Here is a 21118-nt window from a genome sequence, read left to right on the forward strand (position 1 = left end):
ATCAGATCAAATTATGCAGGCTCAAAAATATAAATTTGGCTTACAAGTTATAGCAAAATTTAATTCTGCATTTATCTGAAAAATAAGTTTAAAAAAAAACAAAAACCTGCTATCAGTATTGATTTTATGAAATCTGAGAAAATATTCAGCCAACTTAATAAATTTTCAATTCAACCAATTTATTTGAAAAATAAATCATAAAATAACCGTGTTTCTGAATTTAACCATATTAAGGTCTCCAATTGAAGTTATAAAATCAAAACTAATATTGGAGCAATCATTGAAAATTTATATCAATTTATCAAAATGCTTGTAAACTTGGGAGGGGCGCCAAAGCAATGCTTCGCCAAGGGCGCCGTGGACCCAAGGTACGGCTCTGACACTTATTCAAATATTATCAACTAGATCAGCGATTCTCAACGGGGGTACCGGGCCTACTTGATTTACATGGCAGGGGGTACCAGCCTAGAAGAAGGTTGAGAATCGCTGAACTAGATAACATAATCAATTTGTGTAACAAAATATAGAGACAAATTTCGGAACTTCATAATGCTAGTGATACTTAAGCCAAGTAAACATGTTATTAAAAGTTGTTGTGCACAGTAAAAAACAATGTAAATTTGGAAGCTGTAATTTTGGAAGGTTGAATATTTCCTCTTTTATGATGTTATTTTACCTCAATTTAGACTGAAAAAGTGACATTACACCAGAATAGTGGTGAAATTACACATTTCCAGTGGTAAAATTACACCTTTTTTCTGACATAAAAGATGTACCCCTTCCCAGATGTAATAATACCATGATTTTTTTTCTGTGTGTCTCAGCTGTGCTAAAAATGAAGACCAAGGGAGCAAAAACAATTTGAAATGATAAAATTTCAAGCCTAGTTTTCAAAAGACCTTAGCAAAAAATATAACAAAAAGCTTTCTACGTTATTGCAGTCTGAATTTTACGAACATTTATGATAATATATTTTTAAGCAAAACTTTGCGTCATTTTCCGATCTGTGATCTCAAAATTAATAATTTGTAAAAAAAAATAGGACTCTACATGATAAAAATGCATAAAACCATTACACAATGAATTCTAAATATTTATCTATTGATTTAACCAGGGTTAATTACTTTTTTCCCCGAAATCAAAAGAAAATGTAAAAACCTGAATTAAATTTTTTCGCTTCACTTTTATTAGCATAATAATTAAAAGCACATGTTTAAATTTAGATTATTTCAAGATTTTTAATTTTGTAGATAGGCATATTTTGCGCAGGAAGTTAAAATTATGAAAAGTATTATGCAAAAATCATTGCATCAGATTTTTTTTTAATTTAAGCATATGGTCATATAAAATTATAAAATTGGTTTTTAGATGCCACATCAAATTTTCAATTTAAAAGGGAGCGGCCGTGGCTGACTGGTTACGGTGTTCGCTTTGTAAGCGAATGGTCCTGGGTTCGATTCCCATCTGCTCCCAACGAGAAAGTATAGGAAATATGAATCTTGAAACTCTGAACATGAACGAAAAATTAAAGTCGCTCGAGTCGGGGTTCGATCCCCCGTCCTTTGGGTTGGTAAGCAAAAATGTTAACCACTAGGCCATCGTGACTTGGTGAGCTATGTCTGGAATCAGGAATACTGTTACTATTAACTATATACGCGCTGGGTCCTTGTCCATTTGACAAGGGTTCGGAAGTTCTAAATAACGTTTGAATCCGATTGATGCAAACGTTCTTCAGGGCGGGGCTTGTCGATAAAGCTGAAGTACCTCGCGCTCGGCTAGCCAGCGTAGAAATGGGTCACCAAAGCTAGGCAGAGCTAACACCTTCCAAATGCCTTTGCGAGTTATTTGCATGTATGGAATGTAGTTCTAAAAATACATGGAAACAACTCAATTTGTAAGAAGCAGCCGCGTGGTCCCGTTTGGTTGGTTGCACAAAAAAAAAACAAAAAAAAACACATCAAATTTTCAATCTAAAATGACTTGCCGTTTATAAAGATAAAGTGAACCGTTTTCAAGTCATAGACATCTTAAGGTAAAAATTTTCGAAAATTGTAAACTTTTTCGATAGGCCGTTGCAAATATTTTTCAAAGTTTATGTCCCCCTCCCCCCTCCAAAATTGGACTTAAAAACATTTTTTTTCTTTCAAATGTTGAGACCACGGTTTGTTATTTCAATTTTATTTTTTTTTATATTTTTCATAATTCATATTCATAGATTGGAAAAATTTCATTCATTTTTTTTTTGCTATAGTTAATATTTAGTATCAAAAATATGAAAATTTTAATTACAAGACATTTATTAAGAAAACTTGATCGTGGAACGAGATATAACGATCGAAATTTGTTATAGCAATATTTATTTATTTTTCATGGAAAAAACAACTGCGCGTGGCCGAATGAATACGCTGTCCGCTTCGTAAGCGGATGATTCTGGGTTTGATTCCCATCTGCTGCAACCTTCCATCGGATGAGAAAGTAAAATGTCAGTCCCGGCCTTGGTTGTTAGGCCGTCCAGGTGTAGGAGTCGTCTCCATGCCCTAAGTACAAACAACACACCAAACCAAGCCTACTCCGGTGGAATCGCTGGCGGCGGTTGGACTCGCAATCCAAAGGTCGCCAGTTCAAACACTGGGGTGGAAGGTTCCTTGGAGTAGAAAGAGGTTTGGGTGCTCTCCCCATTGAACCCTTCGGACTCCTAGGTTCGAGCAGAAACTTGCAATAGAGACCACAAAAGACCTGGGGGTCGTTAATGTAGATGGTTTGATTTTTGGAAAAAACAAAATTTTGAAGAAATATATAAATGTAAGGCTGGTACAAATTTTATTTAATTTTTTTGCCACATCTCCCCAGAAATGAAAATCGAATGATCATTTCTTTTCCAAACATAAATAGCAAAAAAAACGTTAAAAGTACCCGAGCATGGAATATCATTTTCTGATATTTGAAAATTACATTTTATGTTATTTATAACAAGATTTGTTATTCGTCGTTATTATTTTTTTTTTTTTGTTATTGGATTGTTGTTTTAATACCAGACTGACAATTTTTAATATTTTTGGAACAAATCTTTGTTATTATTTTTTCTTATTTTAACAACTAATCCGATCATGCAAGTAACAGTTAGAGGTATGATCCCACAACAATAATTGTTATTCCAAAGTTGTTTTTGCTTTCAATCAATATCAGGCCAATAACAAATTTGGTTATGATAACATAAACTGTTATTCAACTCTTATGCAAAAATTGATCTTTCAAGAAGGATCCATAACACTTTCTGTTATTTAAACAGTATTTATTATTGAAATGGTATGAATTTAGTAATTACAGTCTGCCCGGGTATACTTTGTTCACAAGTGCTAAACACTTTAATTTTGTAATCATAACAACAAACCATCAATCAAAACATATCGATCTATCCCTAACACATACCCTCAATCATAGTCCCGACCGACATCCATCGAATCGATACTCATCAACTTTATTAGCCTACATTTGATGCCCCCCATTTGGTCCTAACAACAAATTACCAGCATTCAAATCTCAAACAGCAACCAGTTCTCGACTCTACGCTACTCCTTGCCTACAAAACTTTTCATTCATCGTTTTTTTACCGCGCCCGGAGCCTTCGTCATGATCGGCGCAAAGCTTTCCGTTCAGAACAACACAACACAACTGGGGATCTCCGCTCGCGTCAGGAAAGTTCAGGCCGATCATCGCGATGCCATCTTCCGAACTTCGTCTCCCTTCCTCCCCCACCCCATTGAAATCGTCGATCGTTTACACCAACCACAAGCAGGTGTCGGAGGAGCTTTCCGTGTACGAGCTTTTGCGGCGGCTCGGATTTGATTCGCGAGCGCGTATTATTTCGCAAACCCCACGGGCCGCGACTCGTCAGTCCGCTGTGAGATTCTGAAGCGATCGGTTCAGCTCGTTTCGCGGTTCGTCGGGACATTCTGGTTGAGAAGTTCTTTTGTTAAGGTTCTGATTGATTGTGTTGACTACGGTGAAGAGTTGGTGAAGTTCGTCGTTTGAGAATATTTCAAATGTGAGTGAAAATTTGAAGCAAGTGTAATTTTTGAGAGTCTATATCAGACACCTTGTACGCACGAATGCCAAGTGCAGTAGATCGCGCTGCCTCGTAATTGATTAGCAATTTCCGCGTCTCGAGGAAAAAAAACATGAACATTCGCTCCCTTTACCAGCTGCAATAGCAGAGCAGAAATCGCAAGTGTTGTTGAGTAATCAACCCCCGGTCAGGTCAGCAGGAAGCAACGAAGCTAATTGAACTGGTTGTTCTTCGAAGTAGAAAAAAGTTGCGTACACTAACCTGCGTGCGTGATCGCACGCCGATTCCAAGGCTCCCGCGCACTTGAAGAGACGCGTGAATTGCCAGTTCCAACAACTTCAAGTGACTCTTACGGTTTTGCCCAAATGTCAGGACCAAACATTGTCATTGAATAAAATTACCATACCCGTGCAAGTGAAATTTGTTTCCAGTATCAATCATCTTCCCCACTTTTTTTTCTTCCCAAATTTCAGTTTTGTTCAAAATAAAGAGAAAAAAAATCAAACAGTGAATCCACCCCAATCAGGTCGGTCTTTATTGATTGTGCGCGAAGAAAGTGAGTTTGTTGTGCCGATAACCGGAGCAGCAGCTGATCGAAGCGAAGCGGCTCATCTCACGATTTACAGGTAAGGTTCGTCGCCAGCGGCCGTTCAGGTCTTTGCTGCCACCGCGCGTGGTGCGTTTTCAACTTCGTGCGGTGTTTCTCGATTAAAGCCATTATCACACACCATCTTGGATAACAACCAGCTGGGGGCATTTGATGGATGTATTATTTTTTTTTTTTGTTATATTTCATCAATGTGTGTCAAATTTATTTCCATTGAATGTTTTCAATGCCAGTAAATAAAATCATGGTAACATTACTTTGAGGAATGTTTATTTTTTTGTGTTAAATCAATGTGCAAATTTGGAAATTTATTCTTTTGTGCATTTTCACATGTTTCACATAAATAAAGGTAAAATTAAATTAAAAATAAGGTTAATTACATTTATTATATATTTTTTTCAAAAAAATTATCTTTCAATGTTTCAATGTTTGTTTTTAATTTTGATAAAAATATAACATGTTTTTTATTTTAAACATCAAATTTTTCAACCTTCCAAAATTGAACTTTTTACTGTGTGGAGTGTAATTTTTCCAAGCATCCATACACCATGTGCACACCTTTGAAGGGGGGGGGGATTGTCCACGCTCCATACAAAAATATTTGTATGGAAATTGTCCAAGATATTTTTAGTTTGCTACACATTTCAATCACATTTTGTCTAGCTACAAATTTTAATCAATCAATGCTGAGAAAAATCATATTAATTTCGCAATTTTAGGTAAAAAGTTAAAAAAAAAATACAAAAATTACAATTAAGTAGCTGCTAATAGATCACAGAACATTAAATACAATCATATAAAAAAATGTATCAACATTTATTTCTGTAACCGATCCATGCAAATTTTTTTTAATCGTAAAATGTATCTCATTTCTAGGCTTAGTGATTTTTCACGCTCAAAAATAGCAAATTTCACGGGACCTTAATTTCAAAACACCAAATTTCACGGAAATTCAGCGTAGCGTGATTTTTTTAAATAACTTTGAAAATCTTATGTTAAACTTACAGAAACTACAGAAAACTACTATTTACGTTTATTTTATATTTTTTTCACTAAAACTCATAAAAATCTTCACACATGCGTATTGTAATATATTGAACTGTTTTTTTAATGCTCGGCTAACATTGCAAAACAGTTTTCGCTGATTTGCTACTGTTTTATCTTTGTACAATTTATTGAATTTCATATTAAAGCAAGATTTGCCAAAAATTAAAATAACTTTTCTGCGACATTTTTCCCAGTAAAAATATGTTTAAAGTTTTCATCTAACTTTTCACTAACTAAATTTAAAATCAAAAGGCAAAAATAATTGAATCTGTAACTAAATCTTCAAAATGTTATTCAAAATCAAAACAGAAAACAAACCCACTACCCGAGCAGACGGAATTAACTTGGGAATAACATTTTTTGTTATTTGAAAATACTAGGCCAACAACATTATATGTTATTTATAACATGATTTGTTATTCGTCGTTATGATTTTTTTGTTATTGGATTTACAGACTAATAACATTTTTAGTTATTCTTCGAACAAATCTTTTTATTATTTTTTGTTATTTTAACAACTAATCCGATCATCCCGATAACATTTGGAGATATTCTTCCATAGCAAGAAATGTTATTCCAAAGGTGTTTTTGATTTCAACCAATATCAGACCAATAACAAATTTTGTTATGATAACATAAACTGTTATTATACCCTTATGCAAAGGGTTGTTATTTTAACAGTATTTGTTATTGAAATGGCATGAATTTTGTTATTACCGTCTGCCCGGGTACCCAAATAATCAAATACCCTAAAAATTAAACAGGACATCATACAATAAAATGTGAAATGCTCCTAAAAGGTGACTTCGAAGGTATAATAAAACTATTCATTTAATCTTGAATAAACCAAGCTTGACTCTTTTAATTTCTTTCAACATTATACCTAACAATTAAATAATAGTCAAATACAGTAAAAAAATCATGATGAAATTACATCTAAAAAGGGGTAAATCTTCTATGCCAGAAAAATGGTTTAATTGTACCTCTAATAATGTGTAAATTTGCATCTAGCAGACGCTAGGAAAAATATCTGTAATCCCAAAAAGATATCAAACCGGCGATAGTTATATCTAGCTTACTAAGTCCGCGCCCTAATTTGCACGGCCAATTCACCGCTATGAAAACTGAAGATCAAAGCCGATGTACCTCTTTTTGTTCTTGATTCGATTAACCGAAGTTTCATACAAACCTTCGAATAACTATCAATTAGATTTGTTATGTTGGAAGAAACTAAAAAATAGGAAATAATTATCATCATTAATCATAACATAACATTTTCAAGTTGGAAAACACGTTACCAAAAATATGACGTTATTTCACATCTTCAGTAAAGCGTGTAACCAAAACATAGTTTTAACAAAGTGTATGTTAAAACTTTGTTTTGGTTTACATTCAATTTGAAATTTCAGGAGGAAATAATCGAACTCCTTTATTCTGAATTTCACATTTTATTTATTTTTCGCATAAATCTAATTATTTCAGGTCATAATATATTTAAAACCTCATGAAAAGTATTCCTATCAGATATCATGTCTGTTTCTAATCTATGCCCAAGACATTCAAAATCTTTGTCTTTCAATATTTCAATGTTTGTTTTCAATTTGATTCGATTTTTTTTTATTATGTTGAAGTCATTCCTCTCACTTTAGCAATTTCGTCAGAAAGAGAATTATTGCGTATTCAAAACATTGCAGACTTTTTGTCAAGCAAATACAGACACCATCTTTGTTGTTTTTCATAACTTTTTAACAACTAATTGAAACACAGACATTTGCTCAGAATTTGATTCTTAGTCGATTATGTTGCTATTGAATTGTTTGAAATTTCGATACGTAGTTCAAAAGTTATGTATAAAAATGTGTTTTCAGAAATATTCGAATTTCACCTAATTGTATGTAAACTATGTCCGGATCTATGAACCGACCATCGTCCCTTTCTAACGAGCCCAAAACATTGATAATCTGGCAACCCTGTCTGGAGTTATTACCACTTATGTGATATTTGTGCATCTTTTTGAAGCCGGATGTATGTACCTAAATGTATGTAAACTATGTCCGGATCTTTCAACCGACATATCGCTGGTTAGGTAATTGAAAGACCTTTCCAACGAGTCCAAAACATTGATGATCTGGCAACCCTGTCTCGAGTTATGACCACTTAAGTGATATTTATGTAGTTGTTTAAAGCCGGATCTCACTTAAATGTGTACAAATTATGTCCGGAACCATTATCCGATCCATCGTTGGTTAGGTAATTGAAAGACCTTTCCAATTTGTCCAAAACATTGATGATCTGGCAACCCTGGCTCAAGTTATGACCACTGCAGTGATATTTGTGTATTTTTTATTCCGGATCTAAAAAAAATAGGTGAAATTTGTGTTCAAATGTATGTGTCCCATCATGTCACCCACTGTGTGTAAAGAGTGAGGAAGGCACCAACCACATAGGTGGATTAAGTTATTTTTTTCACAAATAACTTTTGAACAAAAGCCGTATTTATCTAACTGTGCAAACTTTTGTCGCTCAAACATTTACAGAATATGACGATCCCCATCAACTACTTGACGAGGCAAATGAAGTTCTCTAGTACTTTCGAAGCGCTGATCACTCTAACTGCTGAATTCCTAACAGACTTCCCTTCGTTAATCAACCCGACTCGACTCGCACGCTTCAACGATTTACAACTTATTCCCACTGTTAGCAAGTTCATGCTGCAACGACTCTGGTACCGTTGCTCCTACTACCGGTTCTTGTGTAATATTTGCACTGAGTCGTTCAATATTTATAAGTTTACTTACTCGCGTGGAGAACCGTTTGCCGTCGAACAACAATTCTCCCCACGATGAACTGCGCCTTTGATGGAAGATTTTGCCGATATCTGTTTGAAATCAGTGAAGTTAAGATGATTTGATTTGGCAAACTCAACTGTAAATTAAAGTTTCGGTGTAAACCTGGAATCTTATCGTAAGAATGTTCCATCTTCAGCGTGGCGCTACGAGCATCATTCGTCAACAGTCGGCAGCCGGCCTCATCCAAAAGACCGGTTCACCGCAAATAGAGTTGAGAGCTGTAACTCCGCGTTGCTCCTACTGCTACGCTCGGGTCGCTTGATTTACCAAGTAAACCGCATCGCCGCAGCAGCAGAGCTTGCTGGCCGTGGCAATGGTACCACTAATTTGCTTCCTTATTCAGGTTGTTTGCCCCGGCGTCGTCGTCGTAGACGTCGGTTTCTCCGGCCAGATCAAATTCGCTTGATTTGTTTTTCGATGGATTTTGACATTACTTGCTCGTTCGTCACATAACCAGCAAACACACACGTGAATCGTTGGAGCCAATATTTGCCTTGGATGATCGTACTGTTTGCCCAAAACTTGTCGCATACGACCAGGCGAAACTCGTACTTGGCTGGGCTTGGGCTAGGCCCGGATCAGGTCCGCGGAGTTCAAGATCAGTCACACTATTAATATTCAAACGGTGTGACATTGGCCCTTTGTCGAACGTCTGACATTGAAACAAGCTTTACGAGGCTCGAGTAGGTAGTTGTTGTTGATCGCGACGGAACCGCTCTCGATTACCGATCTGGTTCAACCTTCCCCGCAGGGTTTCGCGATGTAAGGTATGGAATTTTCCTGTCTGCTTACATCCTCCTACGCGGTGGCGGTGGCAGAATTTCAAGTTACAGAATTCCCCGTCGCAGAATCAGTTCTATAGCCGATCATCGCCGGTTCCACGTATAGAACACGATGACGAGTTCACTCCTCTCCGTCCAGTTAAGGGTAAAACCAGTTTCGTACGTTGTGTGTAGAACCGACTGACACGAAGGTGACCAGTCCGGTTAGGGATAAGGGCTTGGTGGCCACGAAGGTCAACGACACCAGAAGAGAAATGGAAATTTTACCTTCGGCGCAGAACTTCGATCTAAGATTAGAAATTTATAGCAAACAAAATTTAGGAATTTCTTTAGTCGTTTATTTTTAGGGTTTCGAAATTGAAATATTTTATTTAAAAAATCATTTCAAATTACAAAAAAAAATCAACAATTCTCTAACTAACCGTTGAGAATCACTGCTGTAAGTAATAACCCCGCAACACGATGCATCCCGGTCGCGACCTTCACCGGCCACAGGGGTGGGGTCATCCTCAGAAGGTGGCACTTACAGTGTCGCAGGCGTGACGCTAATAACAGACAAACATTCTCGTGAATTCATCAATTACAGCCATCACAGTGCTTGCTTGCACTTGAGCCCGTATATTTGCGCAGAAAGTGTGATCAAACACTTGCAATCCGACGCGCCTGAAACCGGCCACGTGAATTTGCGTTTCTTCCTGTGAAGAGTGAGATGATGATTAGTTTCGACCTGGGTTGGAGCGAAGGCATTTCTTTGAAACGGGTGTGGGGTTTTCTGTACAACGCAGGGTTGCAAAGTGTGGAAACCAGTTCAAGGATATCATTTTTGCACATCATCGTTCGTGAATCGATCCACTTGAACGTAACAACATGATAGATTGTGATTGAATGTTTATAAGCATTAGTAGTTAAGGTGTGCAACCAAGGATGACCAAATGAATCATCAAAAGGACTGCTGTTGCTTGATATGTAACCGTGTTCAGCTAAAGTCGCAACCCGTATTCATGAAACAACCCTTTAAAATGATGGTGTCAAGCGCAGCACTCGTCTGAGAGGAATATGCTATCAGATTTTAAGTAAAGTCCTGCAATTTATTTATTTTATTTTCAAAAAATTTCCCCTCTAGAATATTATTATCCTCCCAGACCACTTCAAGGCCTTTTACTCTCGACCGTCTCCTGTGGATTTTCCACTCCAGATTCGATAAATCCTCACAAAAATTATTTGCGAATCATAACAAATGGGTATCTTATTTAAGTCTTTCAACTCAAACCTAAAAGGCTCTAAAATGCTCTGGAAAAATGTCATCCAAGATGATGTGCAATACAGCGGCGATGTAATATTTAGAATATTCTGTTGATAACACAACTTAACATTTTTGAAGTTGATGTCAGTAAACGCCTCAGTTTTGTCAAGGTATGAAAGATTTCGGCTCCACAAACACGCTCCAATTGACAGCATTAAATTTTAGTGGATTCCCTGCCAATAAATAAAATTATAAATTTGAGAACAAATTCTAGGGAATTATCTTGAGCAACCATGCGCACCCACGTTTATGTATGGGGGTAGCAAGAATAAGGGGGTGCGCATGGTTGCTTATATGAGGGAACGCACGGTTGTTTAACATTTTTTTTTTTATTATTCTTTGTCCTCTATCTTAACCTATACCCTAACTGGCTCAATCGGCCTTGCCATCACGGAGCCGTGCGTCTATTTATAGATCTCGAGATCTATTGTTCTTGTTCATGATGGATGATGATGATCTCCAGGGGGGTCTTCTTGGAAGAGTCTTCCTTCCTTCCTTCACGCGTTGTGGTGTGGTTGGTTGGTCATCTTCCCGTCCTGTTTGCACTCAACCACCACTATCTGGTTCTAGCGGGGGGAGCGGCGTGCGTGTGTGTTTTGGTAATTAATTACCGGGGTTCTGGTGCTCCCAGAGGGAGCAAGGGGGTCTAGTTGCCACCGAAAAATCGGTGACGAGGTGACCGGGCGGGATTCGATCCCTGATCGTCTGCTTTGGAAGGCAGATCGCTTAACCATCAGGCTAAGTACCCGGACGGTTGTTTAACATGATTCCATAGGTTTTATACCTAAATTTATAATTTTATATATTTGCAAAGAATTCCATAAAATTCAATTCTGTTTATTGGAGCGTGTTTAGGGAGCCCAAATCTATCATACTTTGACGAAAATGAGGCGTTTACTGACATCAACTTCAAAAATGTGGAGTTGTGAAATGTATTAATCAATCACTCGAAATTGAATATTCATATTTGGGTCGCTGAACTCGATTGTTATCTCACCAAGTCAACTCAATCAGATTCTGAAACGGAATTCAATACGAACCGTTTACGTATTCCTTATACGTCCACCTGAGAATTTCCGGAACAAAATTCCAGATATTTTTCCAAAACCGAGAATTTTTGAATCCCGGGATTTTTTTATATTTTGTCCCGTGCCCAATTTAAAAAAAAAAACATATTTTTGTCTTGATATTCTAATTTTGTTGTGGAAATAGATGAACAGTTCACTACTTTGTAATTGGTAAGAGAGGCTTCATCCATAAAGTACGCCCTCTAGAGCGTGACAACGTTATGGATGACGCCTAAAAACATTTATTCAGCATATATCAATATTCATTTGGCTTAAAAGAGAACACTGTTAAAATTTTAGTTTACAGATCCGCAAAATGCCTAGTACTTTACAATTGTCTAATTAACTTTATACATTTTTGAAAATACTGTGTATCTTTTACGTAGATTAATAATTTTAACCTTAAAAAATATATACTAGGGTGGGTACGTTTTTCAAAAAGTTCTCGGATCAAGTTTTAGTATGGTTCCCCTTGTAGGGCATGCCCATAGGGACTCTCATGCCAAATATTAGCTCATTTGGTTGAAAACTGGCTGCGCGCATCACGGTTAAAGTTTACATGGGAATTACTATGGGAAATTGGAACTTTTTGTTCAAACGCTCCTACAGGTCTGGAAAAATCACGCGCCAACTTTTGGTATGGTCAGGTCTATGGGGAATGGTCTGGAGAACACTTTTCCCGAAGAGAGCATATGGATTCGTTGTCCCTAGACCTGGCGCATCGGCAAACAATCCGATGTCTCCGGAATCAACGGTTTTCCCTCAAAAAGCATAATATTTTCCTTAGCATGCTATGAAAGCTTGATGAACACCGCGACGCCATATGTCAGACAGCGACCACGTGGGTGAGAAACGGCTGGAATATTTTATTGCAAACCTTCTTTTAACTAGAAAATGAGCATTTCGAGTAATCCTGATATTATTTAGTCGAATTCAAAATCTTTGCATAGCAAATTTGTATTTTTTTTGCAAAGTCTCACCCAAACAACCCATTATTTTCTAATGTCGATATCTCAGCAACAAATGGTCCAATTTACAATGTTAAAACATGAAACATTCGTGAAATTTTCCGATCTTTTTGAAAAAAATATTTTCATGAATTTTGAATCAAGACTAATATTTCAAAAAGACCAAACATTTAATATTTCGCCCTTTTGATATGTTAGTCTTGATTTAATTTTTTTTAAATATTTTTTTTCGAAAAGATCGAAAAATTTCACGAATGTTTTATATTTTAACATTGTAAATCGAACCATTAGTTGCTGAGATATCGACATTAGAAACTGGTGGGTTGTTTGGGTGAGACTTAGAAAACATCAACTTTCTTGGTTTTAAACCTTTGCATGGCAATATCTCAGCAACTAAGGGTCGTATCAACAAAGTCCGAAAAAGCAAAATATAGAGAATTTTCTCAACTTTTCAAAATTATTTTTTTCAAATGTGGGCAAACATGGGCACTAATTTTAAAAAATGATAAACTGCGACTATTTTCAAAAAATTTACCTAAAAATGGTTTTAACTTGATAACGGTGCACTCCTGGGTGCTGAAAAGACAGAATGCGTAACGTGATTTCCGAATGATCCTTACTGCTCCTCACTAATACAACTGCACTACAGCTGTAAACATAAACAAAGTAGAAGGCTTTGTTCAAGCTCAAGCGTGACATATTTTTTGCTGCTGAAGTGACTCGTTTTAAAACATTTTGGATCTAATGATATTTAAGTTTTCGCTGAAAACATAAGTTCTTCGTGCTTTTTTTGTTCGTAGACTAAACGATGGGCGGTTAAAAGAGTCCTTCTTTGTTTTCAACGTGATGAAATATTGCGTCAGAAGTGGGGGAATTCTGTGAATCAGAAGAGCAACCGAATGGAAGTTATGAGAGTATGTATCTTTGAAGCGCAGTGATAATACAGGAGTAAGATTATTCAATGTTATTTGGCAGGTTCCATTCACTGTTACCGATAATTCATCGTAAACAATCCGTAAACATAGGTTTTGAGTGAGACATAGCGCTTATGGAAATGTTAGCGACGAATTATGGCAATCTCGATTTCGTCTCTTTTCTTAAGACTGACTCAAAAGCTCGACGTCCTCGACTTGTTTTATTCCTGACAAAATAAATAATAGATCGATTACAATACTTGCCACTTCTTGGCATCATTTTTCAAACAGTAAATTGGTTCCACTTTGACAGTTCTAAATTGAGGCCGCTTTGCGAACAACAATTCTGCACCCAGGTGCACTCTATCTAAATTTCACTAGAGTATTTTTTGTGTGCAAAATCAATTTTACATCGAAAAATTAAGTTGAAAAATTTTTGCGACCAATTTTTTGATTTTTTGAAAAAAATTGTATGATTCTAAAAATCATAATATTTTTTGCCCATTCTGGAAATTGCTGAAAAGTCTTAGATATTTTTGGATGTACCGGGCAGCAATCAAATTGTCTAAGAATATTGAATTGACCATTGTGGCACCCCCTATAGCGTGGTGCAGACCCGTTATGCTATGCTATGCTATGCTATTCTGGAAATTGCTGAAAAGTTGGCATTTGATGTCCTCTAAAACATATCAAAAAATTAAAAATAGTGTTTTTTTTGCAAATCAAGTTTTAGTGATAAAAAGTGAAATTAAAAATCATCAAAAAAATTTTACCGTGTATCATTTTTTTCAGTGTAGTCCATATTCATACCTACAAATTTGCCGAGACACCAAATCGATCAAAAAATTCCTTCAAAAGATATAGATTTTTGAATTTGTACGGACAGCTGCCAAATTTGTATGGAAAATTAGGTATGGCCAAAATAATGCTGCAAAATGACTTTTTTGGGCATACCGAAGGCACCAAAAAAGTTTCGCCGGATTAAAAAATACAAAAATTAAAATTGAAGAAAAAATACCGATTCCGTAGAGAACTGCTCATAGATTTTATGACTTTTTCAAAAGTTTCCCGGGATATTCGCAATAAGAAAATTGGGCACGTGTAATCCAGGAGCTTTGAATAAATATTCATGACTTTCATGACCGATTACACTCGTAAACCTAAATAATTTGCATGATTTCATGCAATGCACGTAAAAAGTCGTGAACAATATTCATGATTTTATGATTAAAATTTCATGATTACGATCAAACAAATATACCTCGTGAAAATTTCAAATCAAATTATTCGCTCTACAGCATTGCCTTGGCGTTCTCGATTGTGAGATTCCTACTCGAAACTAAGTGTTCGAAGGCTTGATTGTTGAGGCAATTGCAAACCTCTTTTTACACCTTAGCTTCCATCCACTCCGGGATTCGAACTGACGACCTTTGGATTGTTAGTCCAACTGCCTACCAGCGACTCCACCGATACAGGACCCAGGGAGACGACTCCTGCACATTTTCTTCCCGTCCGACGGAGGGCGTGATCAGACAAATCTCGTCTCGAACAATGCCACCGGGACCTTCTGGGATCAAACCCAGGCCGACTGGGTGAGAGGCAACCACGCTTACCCCTACACCACGGGTCCCGGGTCGTGAAAATTTGTATGTCATGAATAAATGAAATAATTCATGAAAATTTATTGTGTACATTAAAAACTTATTTATTGCCACGAGCTGGACGTTGAACTTGAACTGCCCTCCAAACTGATGCAACGCACTGAGTTCAATGTGAAGGTCGGTTGTAAACGTCACCTCTTCGTCTTCGTACGATCTTCACTGACGAATCCCGCGTGTTCCTTTCACTTTTGTCCTAGTGAGTGAGAAAAACAACAGCATTTATGGGAACCGATTTGCTGGATGACCCCCCCGGATAATGACCCCCAATTCTGCGCCGTAGTACGTTCGAGGCTCCTGTTGCGCTTCGCTCCTTATCGAACCAATCAAACTTTATCGGGTGGCGCGATTGGTATCGTAAAATATTTATTGCTGCATGTGGTGTGTGGTGTTGACTAGGGGGTACTAAACCTTCTAATGTGTTGAGCGCAATTGGCCAGTTGCTGGTATACGGTCTTCAGCACTGGGCGTGTGGTCAGCCATGTGAAAACACAATTTGTGAGCCAGCTTATTAATCGGCACTTCGTTTTTTTGTTTTGCACAAAAACAATAGCGGTACCGGCTTAAACAGTGGCATTCAGTGCAACAGCTGCGAAGCTGCAGTCAGGCGTTACCGAAAAAAAGAGTGCATCCGCGGGCCGTTGGGTGGCTTTACTGCACATCGGAAGACCTTCGCCGCATTGTGAGGAGTGGCTTTATTTACTGCACATTTAAATAGATTGCGTTGCATAACGCCAACTATGAAATGAGTACCTACAAAAGGGTACTGTAAACCTTGAAGGAAGACTGACTTGAAATTACCTCAATACTAAGTTTTAATTAAAACCAGACCTGTGTCGAGTCAAACTCGAAGTCGGCATAGTCAACGGTAGCGCATCTCGCGATAACCTTACTAATTGGGTTAAACAGTGCCGTGCTTGAATGGCTCGCAACATCGTTGAAGTGGGTGTGAAGAAAAGTGCAGTATGGCCTCAGGCTTCGTTCTGAGGCAGTCAGTGATGTGCAGAAGAAGTCCTGTGAGTCGGTTGATGCTCGCAGACTAAAGTATTGCGGTTCATACAGGCGTTGCACACTTGTACTGAAATGTGGTGCACGACGTACTAGCGTACTCATATGCACAACCCAGCAGCTTACGACGCTGAAGGAGTGCTCTTCTCCAGCACACTGAGTGGTACTCGACCTCAAAGTTCATCGTCGAGGAGTAACAGGGCGGATGCTGCTGCTGCTGCTGCTGCTGGGGAAGCTGATATCTCTAACGGAATACGGTGGAAGTTTAGCGTGGTGGCCTTTTTGATGATATTTTATCCTTTTGCAGAAATTTGCCTATTCCTAGATTTCTGTACACAAGGACCAAAAATCTATTTTTGATATTTTATTTTTTTAACAAACTTAAAAAAATTGTCAAAATACGAGTAATTCGGATCTGCGATGGACGTCAAAAATTCAAAACTGAACCAATCTATTGAAGATTCATTAAATATAATTTAATAACCTTGCAGATCCCTCATCATGATCAATGTCTATTTCTGCGATTCAGTGTAGGTGCGCTTGTTAAATCCAAAACTGACAGTGATGAGGTGAAAATTACAAGCCAAAAACACTGCTTTTAACAAGGCAACAGGGGGGCACACGCTGCAACTCTAATGCACCCCCCGCACATTTTCGGAAGCTGCTCTGCGGCACTAATTGCATGTTGTATCGCAACGCAGCAGTGCGTGTTAACATCATACGCGATTTGGGAGCAATATCGAAAGTGGAGCCTTCCCAAAGTAAGTTCGTGATTAGACGTGGCTGAGGTTCCGTACTGCTGGAGGAGCAACTGTTGATTGTAGTACGAGTTCGGAAGGGGCACTTTAACCCGCGTTTAATTTTCCAGCTCCCTGGAGTTATTATGAAGCGATTAGAGGGAGCTTTTCCGCTGAACTGTCAGAATATCGAGCGACGAGGGTTGGAGGGGGGGAGGAGCTAATTAGAACAAATATTCTCGATCTCCGGTCGCAGTCTAAGCCGCGCTGTGTCTGTGCTTGCATCGAAAAATGCACAATTTGTTCAACTAACTGCTTTTCCTAATTGGCCGTCTCCGGGGTGTGCAGTGCTGGTTCGGGTTCTATGTCGGAGGAAGTATCGTGACTCGTGGATGGGCGGGGGGAAAACACAGTGAAATTACTCGGTTCGATCTGATAGGGAATGTTTGCTGAAATGGCATCCGGTAATGGCGGTCGGAGCTGCAGTTCCAGAATGGGAAAAGTGCATTATCACCGGGCCCAGGCGTGGGACTTCCGCACTAATTACTGCGTTTGCAATGCGCTAATTGATTGTGATTTTAAAAACTGACTGCACCCTGCTAGGTGAGGTTCAATATTCTGTTGGTAAGGGAAATGAAAAGTTACTGATTCATGGGGTGAGATTAAGTAATTGTGTTCTTATTAGAAAATAAACGATTTGATTCTTATTCTGGTTTCACTGAGGATTCATAATAATTGATAAATGTTCTATTGATTATGTCCATTTATAAAATTAATACACCTAACCTAGTCATTGACCCCGATTTGCACATGATCTTTCATCGTTAGCCCCCCCTAACGATCTCCAATTTCACGTGGCGCAGCCTTTTCTGGAAGCGCGAGGTTCAAATCTGATCGGACTTTTTCCTCCCCAGTTTAGCTGCTTCTAGACGACCATTAGCTGAGAAAACGTCATTAAGAGTGGAGGAAAATTACGCCCCATCATATTGGCTAATGATCCGCGCGATCAGCCGCCAAGTTTGAACGCCGGGAACGACGTCTGACGTCAACGGCGATGATTTGAAGCCCCTCGGTGGAATCTACGACGGGGTCGGTCAATTGCAGAAAGTCGGTACTGTAAGGGGAGTCACTACCGGTTTCTTGGGACTCGAGGTAAAAAGTGTTAAAAAAAATGACCATCTTGAACAGTGACGTACATCCAGCATGACAACGTCAATTTGAAGGTAAAGAAAGGAGTGCCACCTGTCGAGGATCGATACTGAACGGTGCCACACTTCAATACCTTGATCTTCAATTTGTTTGCCCAAAAAAGAAGTTTTTTTTTCGACCGGTTTGGGTATAGCGGACGGGATTTCTTTTTGGAATATTGAAGGCAATTGTGTTCCGCGCAGTAAAAAGTGTCGGCAATGACGATGATGAGTTTGGAGCAGCGAGTTCTTCAGTGTGTCTACGTACTCGGTTAATTAGCATCATTTGAGGAAGCATTATTCTTGGTGGGAGCCGCGCGCGTAAGTGAGTGCGCAAAAAAGGGGTAGATAATGAGTAGCCGCACGTAATGGCCACCGAAAATTTGGGTGACTTTCAATTTGACAGTTAAACAAAAAGCGTCTGGTTACACTTACGATGAGTCATGTGTTGAACTGTGGTTGAAAACAGAACACTTGAACCAATTTAACCTTGTATTGGCTCGAGATAGTCTCTAAACATCGCGTAGCACGTTCCCCTCGTACGTGAACCGTTAGCTCAGCTGACGAGACGGAATTTATTTAAATTCACAAATTTTACACATTTTCCCTTCGTTTATTGACTTTAGTTGGAATGAAAACCCGTTTTGTACGATATTTAGTATCAGCGCGCTGATGGTCTAGACGGCGCACAATGACGTTGCTGTTTTGTGATACACTGAACTAGAAACGGGTTTGACTTTCTTCAAGCGAGTTTATCTTCTGATTTGATCGCACACAGATGGACAACTTTAGCGTGATCAATCTTAGCTCGATGCACATTGTACGCAGAAGTATTCATTTTGATGCAAATCAATTAACATTTCCAACAATGTAACAGGCCAGTGGACAGAATTTGAAGATTTGAAGATTTGAAGATTTGAAGATTTAAAGATTTGAAGATTTGAAGATTTGAAGATTTGAAGATTTGAAGATTTGAAATTTTGAAGATTTGAAGATTTGAAGATTTGAAGATTTGAAGATTTGAAGATTTGAAGATTTGAAGATTTGAAGATTTGAAGATTTGAAGATTTGAAGATTTGAAGATTTGAAGATTTGAAGATTTGAAGATTTGAAGATTTGAAGATTTGAAGATTTGAAGATTTGAAGATATAACAACTTGAGGTTGCTGAGCTGTGCTTCCAGTATGGGTAGAGCCAGATACCGATGGGACTCTCCTTAAAAACCCAGGATCGGCATGACGCTCGAAGTTAAGCTAGGCCAAGAAAACACTCGCAGTCGTCTAAGGAAACTACGTTTATTTCTCGGGGTTCCGTCGACGGTTTATTGGGCACACTTCCTAACTCCTCGCTAACACGTCTCCCTTCCCACTTCCTTACTTCCTAGATCCTACCTCACACGATCCTTCTTCCTACTTCCTTGTGCACCGATGATCTGCTGCGGGGCCCCGATCTGCACTGCGGTCGTCGTTGTTCCGTCCGGATGACCGTTGAGCTCCTCCTGCAATACGTCAACGGGGGTGGCTTCTCGGTCGTCGGATGGACCCTCCGACTTCTGCTGCTGCTTCTCGGACCTATCGCCAGCCGTCCGTGTCCTTCCTGCGCGTGTAACGGTGCTGCAGGCTTCGACGAGGCAGCGCCTCCGTCGGGATTGTCCGGGTTTGGGACACGGAGGTTACGTGGCGGCTTGGCGACGCACCGACCAACGGGTTGACGATTGGTGGTTTCAGGGTTGGTCTGCTGGGCCGGATATGGCAAGGCCAGGGCAGAAACCAACGGGGTTTCACGGGGAAACTATGGGTAAACCCCGAGAGGTCCTGGGGCAAGAGGGATTTAAAGATGGCGTTAGAGCGATGGCGGTCGGGATCAAGGTTCACTAGGGGGGTTGTTGTGGGGGATATCATCCTACCTGGGATGTCCAAATCTCGAGCAGCTCCTGCTCTTCGCTGTCCGCGGAACGTAGCACGGTTCCGGGCACTTCCTGACACGGTCAGGTTCACTGCGGCCGCTGGTCCAACTCCGGGACACTGGCCTTCGGTTTCGGCTGCGATTGACGACAGCCTCCTTCGTCGTACAACACCGGACTTAATGATGGCGCAATCCTGGCCACTTCGTCCTGAACCCCCCTGATCCGATACCCGCCAACTTTCCTCTCTTTTCGCCCTCTTTCGCCACCCCCTGCTGATCTCTCGTGCGATGTTTTCCACGACGACATCTGGTGGTGGCTAGCGGCAACAACGCACTGCGTGGGACTGGTCGTTCTGGGAGACGTCCTGGTAGCTTTCCGTCGACAACCACGAACATCTCTTGGCACTACATTTACACAAATACGCGACGAGTCACACCGATATCGAACACTACAGACACACTGGTTACAAAGATTTGAAGATTTGAAGATTTGAAGATTTGAAGATTTGAAGATTTGAAGATTTGAAGATTTGAAGATTTGAAGATTTGAAGATTTGAAGATTTTAAGATTTTAAGATTTTAAGATTTTAAGATTTTAAGATTTTAAGATTTTAAGATTTTAAGATTTTAAGATTTTAAGATTTTAAGATTTTAAGATTTTAAGATTTGAAGATTTGAAGATTTGAAGGTTTGAAGATTTGAAGATTTGAAGATTTTAAGATTTGGAGATTTGAAGATTTGAAGATTTGAATTCTGGGGAATGAGATATACACGTTGTACAGTGACAAAACGACCGTATTTAGAGGTCTTCCTTTTGAGTTTATGATCTTCTGTTGCACTCTACAAGAAACCTACAGTGTCAGTCGCCAGTAACTTAGTATCGTTTTACTCGTTACAATCTGTACACAATGATCATGAGTAATTGAGTGCGTCACCTTGCTTAAGGTGAAAGAGCAAAAGGGCTCGGGAATAAAAAGCCTTCCCCACATCGATAAATGGCTGTACGGCGCAACGACAATTC

The 21118-nt window shown here is 38.9% G+C and overlaps 1 protein-coding gene across 1 annotated transcript in view; it reads left to right on the forward strand.

Moving 5' to 3' along the window:
* Positions 1-3891: 3891 nt before the first annotated feature.
* Positions 3892-21118, forward strand: part of LOC120432355 (ABC transporter G family member 20) — a 50043-nt gene continuing 32816 nt past the window's right edge. The window contains exons 1-2 of the mRNA XM_039597544.2: positions 3892-4045; positions 4540-4692. The gene's annotated coding sequence lies outside the window, so the exon portion shown is untranslated. The remainder of the gene's footprint in view (positions 4046-4539; positions 4693-21118) is intronic.

Source organism: Culex pipiens, chromosome 3 (assembly GCF_016801865.2).
Source record: "Culex pipiens pallens isolate TS chromosome 3, TS_CPP_V2, whole genome shotgun sequence".
NCBI classification, from domain to species: Eukaryota; Metazoa; Arthropoda; class Insecta; order Diptera; family Culicidae; genus Culex; species Culex pipiens.